This window comes from Ambystoma mexicanum, chromosome 14, assembly GCF_040938575.1.
Source record: "Ambystoma mexicanum isolate Mex_15411 chromosome 14, UKY_AmexF1_1, whole genome shotgun sequence".
NCBI lineage: Eukaryota > Metazoa > Chordata > Amphibia > Caudata > Ambystomatidae > Ambystoma > Ambystoma mexicanum.
The window spans coordinates 290,836,795-290,849,305 of record NC_090940.1 but is presented as its reverse complement, the minus strand read 5'-3'; the positions used below and the strand labels follow the sequence as shown (position 1 = coordinate 290,849,305).

Below are 12,511 nucleotides of genomic sequence, written 5' to 3'. Positions count from 1 at the left end.
CCTCGTCGCCAGTGTTGTGTCACACGTGGACCGCCTTCATACGCATTAATGAGAGGCGGAGGCGTGAGATGGGGTGCAACACGTCTTTATTCAAGTAACTTATAACTGGAACTGAACTTCCTTCCTTCGTACGTACGCCCATCCTCTTCCCACTGCCCCGTGTCGCTCTCCATATGACATGAGTCAATGATGACACCACAGGTTCCCCTGTTGTTTTTCATTTTGTTTCGGGTTCTCCTCATTCGTTTGTATACTGGCCATATGTTAGCAGTGGAGGGGAGCCCAGTCTGGGTCAAGGTTTTCACGGCGGTTGTAGATGGTGTTGTTTGGGTTTTATTGTGAAGGTGTTTTGTGTTCTCTCAATTAGGTTTCCCTGTTAGATTGTTGACAGGAGGATAGCTCCAGAGGATAGCTCGGGAGTCTCGGGAGGATAGCTCAGGGACAACATGCTCACCTTGGAAACAAGACAACACGGAGCAACACAGGTTTGATCCCTGAGTCCGTGCTTAGAAACCTCTGGGTATTAAGCGCGCTATAAATAACCTATCCTATCATATCATAACAGAGGGAGGAGTGTTGCAGTTGGGTGCATGGAGGCTGACGTGTTGGTGACATCATATCTGTTTTTAGATTATTATAGGAGGGAGTAGTGTGGTAGTTCAGTGTAAGGAGGCTGACGTGTTGGTGATGTCATAGTAGCTTGTTAATGGTGGTTTAACATGTTGGTGATGTCAGTGTACCTTGTTAACGGAGCTTGATGTCATGTAGACGTTTTCCTGGTATGTGGTTTTGTGTGCGCGTAACGAAGGTAGACTTAGTTGGGTTTATCTGTGGGCTGATATGATGTCTGATGTCCGAGGAGCTTGGTCTATAGTAGAGTGTTAGGTATGGCAGAGTGGAATGTTTAGGGATATCTGAATATGAGTTCCATGAGTGGCAGTTGCATCTGACCACACACGTGGTGTGGACAGCCAGTGGTTTTGTCCGTCAATGTATCCTGAAACTTACGTGTGAAAGAGATATTCCCCAATCGTGTGCACCTCGTTCGTGTTCAGCATATCAAGAACATTAAAGTAACTTACCTCAAGGCACGGGTTAGGGGTCTTCGGTGAGCCAGGGTACTTCTTCCCTACTACAAACCACTTGAGGTTTATTGCAAGAAATGCAGAAATCCTACCCCGTGGGCCACCTACTACTGTTTGGGATTCTACTCCTTGCCCTAAGTTCTAGGCCCAAAATCATTACTAGACATGCACAAACTACAACACATTTTTTATAATGTCTTTCTGGTTCTTAGGTGGATGCATTGCGCGGACAGGTAACCAATGCCAAAGTGACAGATGACTCCCTGGGGCATGAATTAATTCGCTTTATTTCAACATTTATCAAGCTCTTATTTTAATGAGCAAAGCGTTGGGGAAGCCAAGCAGAGGTGGAGCAACAGTCAGCTTTGGGCATCGAAAGGCTGGTTAAGAGGACGTCTGCAGCAGCTTCATTGCAAAGCACCAATCGACAGGTGATCAAACCAGAAGCCAAGCGACTCGCTCAGGTAATTGTTTTATTTGTGTCTACTGAAATATTGCACCTGTTTAAGCCACTGAGATCTGGCAAAGTTAATATTCTCGCTTCAGAAACATAAAGTTATCAGGCAAGATGTAATACTGTAGAAAGCTATTTTGTCTAACAATTCCATCTTGCTCATTACAAAAGATTTGTTTAGAATTAAAAGCAAAACCAAGTTCTTTTTCATGGACGTTGTTAGGGCTGGGCAGGACTGAGGGGTCAGTGGTTTGCACCTACAACCAGAAAAAGCTACCCTCGAGCTACGGGGGTGGGGGCCAGGGGAGGGAGTAGAGGTGGGAACATTTCACGTTGCTTATGGCTGCAAAATGCCACAAAAATACTTGCCTCAACTCTGTCCCCGTTTATCAAGACATTTTACAGCAGCCACAACAACATGACTCAACCTTTCCCATTATTGAAGTCCTTTTCTAGAAAATGGTTTGGGATTAAAGGCTTTATGTATTGAAATATATGAAACCAAACGTCAATAGTTTGAATTGCAAAGCTTAAAGTTCAAAGCGACAATTCACAAACCTTTGTCCAGGACGAAGTGATGGGTACACCTGCAAAAAGTGTCAACTGAGGGATGTGCAAGTTGCAATTAATGTGCAAAAGGACTGACGCCTATTTCTGAAAACCTTTTCTACTGGGAGTTGTAGGGTCCGTTTGGCATAAGTTATGCATGGCTGCATTGTTGTCGCACTAGAAGAAACTAGGGATGGCAATCTCTCACTCAAGGAACCTCTCTGAGGGTAAGCATTATGCATTCATCGAGCACTTCGATCACCTGTGAATCGTAGCGCTGCTCCTTCTACATATATGGAACCCAGCAAATAGACATAGGGCCCGATTCTCAAGTGCGTGCTAAGTACCGAAAAGGTAGTAAAAAGCATTAACAACTTAAGAACAATTCTGAAGATGGTGCATTCTTCCGAAGTCGGTATGAATGCGCCACTTTCGGAATATGTGGCGGTTGCGAGGATGGGTGGGAAACCAAACTAGCATCCGCCACATTCGTTACCTGCCATTTAAGATGGGTATTCTTGTGGCACTCCTCCACTTTTAAATGTGCGTTAAAGTGGCGCACATATACAGTACCATTTTGGTGCCGGTATTGTGGAGGAGTACCACAGAAGCCGGCCACAGTGCACGTGGGTGGGTAAACATAAGTTTTTGGGGGGGATGGGTGGGACAGTACATAAAAAGGTCTTCTTAGCTTCAGTTCATAATATATTGTGCACAGTGTCTGAAAAAAAACTTGAGTGCCTGAAAGGCGGAATATCACTACAAACTAGAAAACAAAAACACCGAAATAAATCACCAGAGAAATAAATTATCTCCAGGTCAAGGCAGCGCAACTTAAAGTGGAAGAGTTGACTAATCTGAATGATGGCTAATGAATTCTGACAAAGGCCTTCGATTTCGGCAGCACTTTTGTTAAATAACAAATATGTTGTTATTTAAGGAAAGTGCTCATGTATACCCGTGTTCTCGGCAGCACTTTCGTAAAATAATGATTTTGTCGTTATTTATGGAAAGTGCTGCCAAGATATCTCCATTGTGCCCGATATACCAAAAAACAGGCTCAAGGAAGGCGGTGCACTGTCGTGCACTACGAGGATGCCCAGGCCCACTTAAGAATAGTGGTGGAGCCTGGGCATGCAGATTTGGCGCAGTGAATCGTGCTCTTTAGCACGTTCACTGCGCCAACTTGAGAATCGGCCCATAGTTGTTTCAACAGCTAACCCATTTCTCCCCTCGCACACCGTACCTTTGCAAATTAGCGGAAGGCACTGTCTCACTCCACATTGCCCCACTCACATATAACACAAAGACTATTGCACATCACCTCTGCCATAAGAATGAAACCACTAGAACCGATACCGTAGATTTAACCGAAGTCAATTTTACCCAAGGAGAAGTGACCGAATTTATTTGGCCGAAAAGGGTAGGTAAAGTGTGCATAATAGGTGGGATCTGGGGTGAGGGTAAAAGAGAGGATAGTGAGGTGTAAGGGGGAGTTGCGGGGGCCTCCCACTGCATTAAAACAAAAATTAAAAAGTTTAAAAAGGAAAAAGTGATTTTCGATTGTCGGTAAAATATTTTTCAATCAAATCTACCCCATTTTTAATGACAGAAATTCGAACCGTAGCTTCCCAAATTACTCTCCTTCTCCTAAAACACAATTCCCACCTTAGTCCATAGTATTCCTCTGCTGCACCCATACACACAATCCATTCAGACATGGTTGACTACCAGGATCTTGGCCACCCTCGCATAACTTAAATGGCCGAAATGCACACACGGATAATAGCATCTCCCAAATTCTCCCAAATCTTTCGGACTCCGGTCCCTCCAATGGGCGTTCAACCAAAAGTGCATTGGGACCATAATTATGGTGAAAGGCAATATAACAAATGACAAAATGAATGAATTAATGAATTCACAACTTACCACCAGATCTGAAAAAATGGCAGTTCCAAGAGGTGTGTGAGGGTAGGGTAAGGGGAGCACAATGAGAGTCTTTGTGAGCATGCGCCATGTTATACCTTGAATGGATAGTCACAAAAATGTACAAATGCATTTTCCACACTATCTTTATATCCTAATTATACCTGAGAGATCTTAGTGTGTGGGAAAATTCACCCGTGTCTGACGAATTGGAGGTGTGTGTGAAGGAAGTGACAACAGCTAAGGGAGAATGACGCAGCTAGAAGCATCAAGAACCTGCAAAGCCAATAGGTTGTGTTTTTCAGATGTAAACAGCAGCCTGAGATTACCCAATGACACCATGATATGTTTGGTAGAGGCACCAGATGCTACGGTTAACCCCAACATGTGCAGGTGCTGCCTGTGCTTAATTTGTAAGAAAATAAGTGCCAGGGGCTAAATATTTGCTTGCACGTTACTGACACATTGGGGCGGGCAGCTCTCAGCCCACTGACAGCACCCATGCCTGCTCCATACAGCACCAACATAATTGGTGCTATGGCTGCAAAAACCACCTGTTTATTGGGGGTGATGGATGCATGGTGTGATTTACAGATACAAATCGACATAACATATTGTGTCATGAAATAATATAAATATTTGTTTCTTTAAAACATTTTATTGCTAATACGTTGCTTTGACCCTCAGTGGCAAGTTGAACATTTTAATAATCTAGCAATAGAAAATAAGAGGCAACATGCTTTCCTTCTATGGTAAATTATTGGAAACATGCAGGCAAAATCATTACTGAACTGATGAACATGCCTGTCAAACACTGCAACAAGATGCCTGAGGCCTGCGGGCATGTTGGCGCGTTACAAAAATTAAAATAAATAAATAAATAAATAAATAAATCATCTTCCTTGGTTTGGCACTCATGCTAGGTACTCCTCTTTGATGCCCGTTTCACTGTCCATGCCCCTCTGTTGAGGCTGCTGGCTGGGGACTGTTGTGTTGTCAACCCACCTTGCTGGTTATTACAGTAGGGAATGAGCAGCAATGTCGAGCAGGTTGATTGGAGCAGTGTGTGGGCATGGCCAGTATCTGTGCCCAATATTGTCACCTTCTAACTCATTGTTATTAAAGAAAATTGATAAATAGCCACGCCCTGCAAACCTATGCTGTCAGGTTCGTGAATAACATTGAGCAATCCCCGGATGAAGAGAGACAGGTCAGTGCACACTGTTCCTTTTATAGTACTATGACTGATTGACAGTCAGAATACTATAATTGCCAAAACACCACAACATAATCAAGCTAGGATTAGAAATAAGTGCCGGAGCTCAGATATAAGTGTTGGGGCTGAGCCCTGGCAAGCCCCCCACCCACAAATTAAGCACTGGGTGCTGCCCTCAAATGCTAAGTGCAGCGTTAAGCCTTGCAACAATGACCTCATATGGCAGACATGTCAACGTATGTAAAGTACAGGCTCCCTGGTGCTGTCATGATATGTCATATGCAGCCTTAACTGCTTCAGCGATGCCTTTATAAGCCTAGTATAGTTGCCATATGTAAGATACAGTCCCACGTGGTCAGGTTCTGTCAATATAAACCGAGTGCACCCGTAAGTGCTCCAACCATGCCATCGTAAGTCTGTTTTAGTCACTATATGGAAGGCAGGGTTTATACTCGCACTATTTATTGAGTCTGTGCTTTCGGTTCACTAATAAAAGGAGTATGAAGTCCTAAGTCCTACCGTCATCACCAGAGTGAGAGTGCGATAGAGCGATAGTGTAAGCGTTAGTAGAAGTTAAGATGTGTCAATGGGATGAACAGCAGTGACCTTGCCATATGTTCATTGTCTATATGAGAAGACTCAACTTCAAGTCGCTTAAATCCACCCCCCCTCCAGATCCCCCCGAGTGAAGTTCATCAAAGTGGAGTTATTCAGGTAAAACCGTGCTTTATCCACAGTTGAAAACAGAAATATTACTGCACCAGCTATCCCTCTTTGTCATATCCAGTGGTTATGACGTCATATTTGCACTGGCACAGCCATTCTCACCTCATACTCTCCTGTCAGTGGCGGCTGCTCTTTGTGGGTTTAAGGGCCCCAGCCCCTTGCTTTAGGTTAAAAACTCTTTCACTTACTTGGTGTTTATTTTATTTTGGCCCTTTACATGGGCCCGTCCACCGCTACAGTAGTGTATCTTTCATGAGTGATTGCAAAGTGCATATGAGTAGTGTGCATGCTGACGGGAGGGGAAGAACGTAGGGATTTTATTGCGCTGGGTGTGAGAGAACAAGGTACTGCCAGACAGTGTATGTTTGGTTACATTCGGAGTGTCAGTGGCATCTTCATTGCATTTTGCTCCAAGCTACAATGCAATGCCCCAATCAGGAACTTACTCACGCTCCCCTATGCGGATGCCTGCCATAATCACTGCGTCCCCGCCTAGGGACACTCACATCCCACTAAATACACAGCACACAAACTCCATCTTCACACTATAACTACCGATAGGTCCATGAGTAAAATAGACATTTAAACAAACCCACTGCTATCGCACACACTCCCAGCCTCCTCAGCACCCTTCAACATGCCTGACCACTTAGGAGCCTTACTGTAGCTCAGCCAGCTCGCCTAACTAGTTATCTTGGCTTAAACTCACACACACTCTAAGTCTTGAGACATCTTCCCATTACCTTGACACCGGTATAAGGATAGCCGTCCTCCGCACTTACTTCTGGTCATTACACCTAGAAGACCCATGATTTTAGCCTTTCTACTTCGCTTTTTGTATGAGGATTGCCAGCAAATTACAATTAAAGGTAAGTGGGTAGCCTCAACATTGCACCAAGAAGGCCATATGACGACCGGCCTAGATGCATTATGATAGCTTGTTTATGACCCTTAGAAGACCTATTATGGTAACCCGGCTAGTGTGTCTAGAGAACTCTCACACAGACAACCTGATCAAACAACAAAGCTCCAATCGAGCCTCAAGGTAGGTATAAATGCACCACTTTGGTGGACATCTGCCATTTGCATTACCTACCCACATGCATCAGAATGCAATGGCGACCTACGACACATTTGGTCAAGCTGGGCACATAACGTTTGCCTCCATTACACCAGACTAAGCCTCAAAACCCCTGCCGTCAGAATACAGCGACAACCTATGACAAAAATCCGGTCCAGCTGGACACATAAATAGTCTCTTAAACTTGCGCACTCTCCTGACCTCCCTCAGCACCCTTCCACATGCCTGATCGCCTGGGTTGCTTGCTGGAGCCCGGCCAGGCATCTAATTCCTTATCTTGGCCAAATGCACTCACGCATTTATAAGCCTTTTCTGAGAATGTTCCCATGCTCTGAACACCAGAAGCTCGTTCAGACCGCAGTAATGGGAAAAGGCGAAATATATATCATGGCTACTACTACTACAATGAGGGTGTTGCTGGAATATATTGGCACAGACAGTAATTATTTGTTTTTTATTTATTTATTTATTTTAATGTGATACAGTTTTTTTAAAAACAAAAACTTTACACATAAGTCTAAAGAAAAATTTTTTGAATTATTAAACAGCAATTTTTTTTTAAACAGCAATTCATCATTCATCATTAAAATGAAGAAAAAAAGAAAAACGTTTAAAATCATGTTCATATTCATTCTTATTAAAAATGTCACAGGTTATAGCCAGAAGTTAACTTTCGTGCAGTTTCATGTGATTGCATGTCAAGGCTCATTTATTTTTTATAAATGCAAAGAGAGTAAGCTAGCCTTCAAATTTCTAGTATTCCCTTAACTATATACCATACTCTGTATAAGGCCAAATGTAGGCTAGGATTCAGAGTGTTAATACATGCTATCCAGAAGTCTTTGGACTTAATATGGTCGAGATTGTGTACGTATCTGCTATAATGTTTTATGTAAGTTAATCCCAATCTAGGGCATAGTGTGAGAACGTGTCTTGCAGTTTCAGGTGAGTCTTTATTCTTACATACCCTGCAGAAACGCTCTGTTTTAGAAATGGCCCGTTCAGGGCCCAACACCGTTAGGACTGGTAGATGGTTGATACGTAGGAGTAATAGGAAGCGTCTTAGATTAGCCGAGGGGCAAAGATTGAGATATCCTTGTGCTCTCCTGTAGGTATATAAAACATGAGTTATAAATCCGTAGCTAGGAAGACTCGCAAGATGGCTAAAATTGTCTTGCCAGTCCCAAATTTTAAGTCGTTCTGCCATTTGGGACTTTAGATTTATAAAATTGTCTTCCCAGTTAGGGATCCATTCTATCGCCTTAAATAGAGCTTTCATTTCTCTCGCAAAACGGGCCTGCTTATTCCTGTCGATTTCTTCTTTCACGGTTATCAAAAGGGGATTAATCGGGTTAGTGTGCATCTTAATATAAACCTCGGCTCTTTTCTTCAAGACCAGAGCTTTTAGAGAGGGTAAACCTAGCTCTAATCTTAGTATCGCCATAGGTATTCCCGGTGGCAATCCCAGCAGCTTTCGCCAAAAACGTCCTTCCAGTTTCTGCAGCCAGTCCAAATTAAGGTTAACTAGGGCTTCCAGTCCATAGATTACCGTGGGTATCAGGCACTGGACATAAAGTTGGCGGGCTGCCCACATGGAATATCCACTCTTCTTACGAGTGAACTGATATATCATAGAGGTAAGTTGTGCTGCTTTTGTTTTGCGGGCTTGTACACATAATTGGGAATTTCCCTTAGCGTCGAATTCAACTCCCAGGTATTTATAGCTATGGGTATATTGAATTTCCTGACCTCTTATAGTCATTCTGGGGCGGCTCACTTTGCCATGGCTATATAGGATCAACTCTGTTTTTGTGTGATTAATTGTGAGTTCATTCTCCTCCGCATACTCCCAAAGTCGCTCTGCCGAGTGTAGGATGCCACTAAATGTGTGGTCAAAAATAACCACATCATCTGCATACGCCAAGATAAAGCAGTGTTGGGAGCCAACTTTGGGAGGGCAGTTACTCACCTCTCTGATACATTTTGGAATATCGGAGACAAACAAATTGTATAGCATGGGTGCGGTGACACAGCCTTGTTTCACCCCTCTTGTTTGCTCTATCACCCTAGTTGTAGATCCACTTCCGTCAAGCCTCAACTGGACTGTGGTGTTATGGTGTAATAGTTGCAGATAATGGAGCAAGCCTTCAGGGCACGCCAGGCCCCTAAGCTTCCTTCATAGCTTCTCTCTATTAACCATATCAAACGCTGCCTTAAAATCTATATATAAGGCATACAGTGGCGGATTATTGGGGAGTAGGGCTTTATCTCTAAGGCTGTTCATGATGAAAAGATTGTGGGTGGTAGAGTAACCAAATCTGAATCCGCTTTGAAAGCGGTCCAGAATCCCTTCTGTTTCAGTCCAAGATTGTAATTTCTGTAACAGTAAGGAGGCAAATAATTTACCAGAGCAATCTAACATAGATAACAAACGGTAATTGGCAGGATCAGATCTATTGCCTTTCTTAAAAATAGGCACTAAAATTGCTCTTTGCCAGGTCTCAGGTATTACTCCCTCTTTTAAGACTTTTTCAAAGAGGATTTTCAAAAGGTTAGCCCAGAAAACTGGGTTACTCTTCATAAGTAAATTAGAGAGACCGTTAGGCCCCGGGGCTCGGGAGGATTTAAGTTTAGTAATCTTACCTATCAGGTCTTCTAGGGAAATAGGAAACGGCTTTGGAACTAAAGAGATGGTTGGAAGAGTTCCGGGGTTAGCTGCTGTCATACCATTACGCGTTTCCAAAAAATTAACCCATTCCTCCGCATCAATCGGGTTTATTTGGGGAGTTACCCTGCTTCCCCTAGCTTCTCCTAGAAGTGCCCAGATGTTCCGGGGATTTCTAGAGCAAATAGTCTTCACAGTTTTGCCAGTTTACTAATTGTTTCGATCTGTTCCAGTGTTTTAACCATGTCCTATACCTATTTTTTATCTTTCTGATCTTAGTATGCGTATCCATAATTAGATGGGAGTGGGCTCTGATTCTACGTATCTCCCCTCTCAGAGTACGCTTAGCATCACGAATTGTTTTGTCATAAACCTCAATCGAGCCCTGTTCTCTAATAACAAGTAATGATTTTTTGGTAGCATATTTACCTGTAAAACTATAAATCCACCCTTCGAGTTGTTCTATTGAGAGGTTAACAAACATAGTGTGATAATCAGCATCCCATTCACCACAATCTTGACATGCTTTAGCTATATTTTTCTCAGACCATAATAATCGTGAACCAGCATGATTAACCAACACATTTCCTATAGCTATTGTTGAAGGAGATACAGGATCACATTTCAGACTTAAACTCAGGCCTCTATGATCACTCCAGTCATTATCTATTATTTCCATATCATTAACCAGGGAAGCCACCTCCGGGCTAATGAAACAATAATCAAGAGTGCGGCGAGCAGTACCTGCTTTCCAAGTATAATATCCCGGGCGGTCGCTCATAGTTCGACCGTTTAGACATTCCATGTCCCAGCTCTTCATAAAACATAACCACTTCTCCCCTCCTTTATCGCTATAATTCTGAAGCATGAGGGGATACGGGTATAAATACTTGTTATTAGATGTGCCACCATCCCCTTTAATGGCGCAATTGAAGTCTCCAGCAATAACAATAAAATTATTTTGGTGTTCATTCGTCCACTTAGTGAGTAAATCATGTAGTCTATCTTGTATTTGATCACTCATTGATGCATCATATGGATTATATACATTGACCAGCAAGAGTTTCGTCTGACTTTTTTTGATCGGTATAATCACCTCCACCGCATTAATATTATCCTCATGATCGTTAGTAATTTCACTGGATACTATAGTTTTACTTACACCGATCAACAACCCCCCAAAAGGTCTTCCCTTTTGGCCTTTTTTGGCAAAAGTGTGGTACAATTTATACCCATCTATTATAATTGGGGCGGTTAGCCAAGTTTCCTGCAGCAGAAAAAAGGTATAGTTCATAATGAAAGGTAACGAGCCATTAGTTGCGGTAATATGCTTGAAACCCCTGGTATTCCAGGATAGTAATGAGCAAGTTCAGGGTTGATTTATAACAGTGGGCAAAGCCTCTGCGAGCCATTTTAGAGTGTTCTGAATGTCACTCATTTGGACTTTGGTCCCAGCAAGAGGAGGTGGCTTAGTTTTATTGTCAGTTTTAGTAGACTCAGGAGCTTCTTTGATCAGAGGGTCTACATCGTCAGGATTCACATCTACCCCCAATCCTACTTGCGCTAAGTTAACTTTATGCTTACGGATCAACTGAGCTGAGGCCAGGACCGTACAATGCAGCGCTGTAACATTAGAGTTAGTGGTACATAAGGGCTCAACAAATGAGAAATCCTCAGATCTAATAACTCTTAATTGAGGTATTAGGTGAAGTTTCTCGAGCATGCCTGTCCGAGGAAGCCATTTGCCACGACATTGCTGATTCAGATTCTTCACAATGCAAATCCTATTTTCTTCTCTATTCTCTTCCTTTGTTAGAGCCGGTGTGTCCCTATCAGTTTCCATGCTTTCAAATGTACTATTAGGATTATTCCTTTGAGGGGTGGAAAACTGATTGTCAATTGAATGATTTTCAGTAAGTATAGAGTCTTGGCTAGCATTGCTCACTGCGGAAATTTCTTTGGATTTTTCCGTCAATATCCAGCTGGTGAGTGTACCCGGACCTTTATTTCGGTTTTTCATTCTTTTAAGAGCCCTTTTTCTAGCCTTTTTAGATTTCTGTTGTGGAATTGCTGTATTTGGTAGTGGAGAGGCTACCTCTACCGGAACATTTCTTAAGGCTGCTCTTTTCGCCATTCTACGCTGTTTCTTAGTCAGGCGAGCAATTCCTTCCGAGCAATTCCTTCATTTGTCGGATGTTCGTTCCCCTGGACATTAATTGGGCTAGATGGAATCTGAGGCTCCTTTCCCTCTACATGGCCTACTTCATAATCTAAGTCTGGAACGGGGAGATTCAGCTGTAGAATTGTATTCACGTGTATTCTACCGCATAGTTTTAGGAGAATTTTTAGGGCAAATTGGAGAGAGGATAAGGACGCCTGTATCTCAGTAATAGCTGCAGAGTTTAACTGTGAAAGTTCACTGGGTTGGTCGGCCTTACTTTGCTCTGGCTCCTCTAAGTCGATCAGTAGATTTGGTGATTCAGACAGTCGCCCAGAACATAAAGTTCCCTGAGGGGAATTGGCAGGTTGTAGCACTTGCGCCTCCACTATTATACTTGCAGCTTTCTTGGCAGTCCCCATCTCGATAATCCCTAATTCTCCAGAATTAGGAGGAGGGGCCATAGATTTTTGTATGGCAGGCATAAATCCAATAACGAATTATTGTCAATATCGTCAAAGGATGTAGCATCCAGTGGTCGGCTTGCGTTCTGTTCAGCTGGAAGTATCACCTCTGTATGTTCGTCAGTGCATTCAGGCAAGTTTTTTAAATAGCTCAGGGATGGTGCCTTTAACGTTAGCTGGCGATTTC

General features: G+C 43.0%; 1 protein-coding gene across 1 annotated transcript in view; it reads left to right on the top strand.

Moving 5' to 3' along the window:
* The first annotated feature begins 1,465 nt into the window (after positions 1 to 1,465).
* The window catches only part of LOC138527289 (galectin-3-like), a 116,419-nt gene continuing 105,373 nt past the window's right edge, over positions 1,466 to 12,511 (top strand). The window contains exon 1 of the mRNA XM_069638372.1: positions 1,466 to 1,549. The gene's annotated coding sequence lies outside the window, so the exon portion shown is untranslated. The remainder of the gene's footprint in view (positions 1,550 to 12,511) is intronic.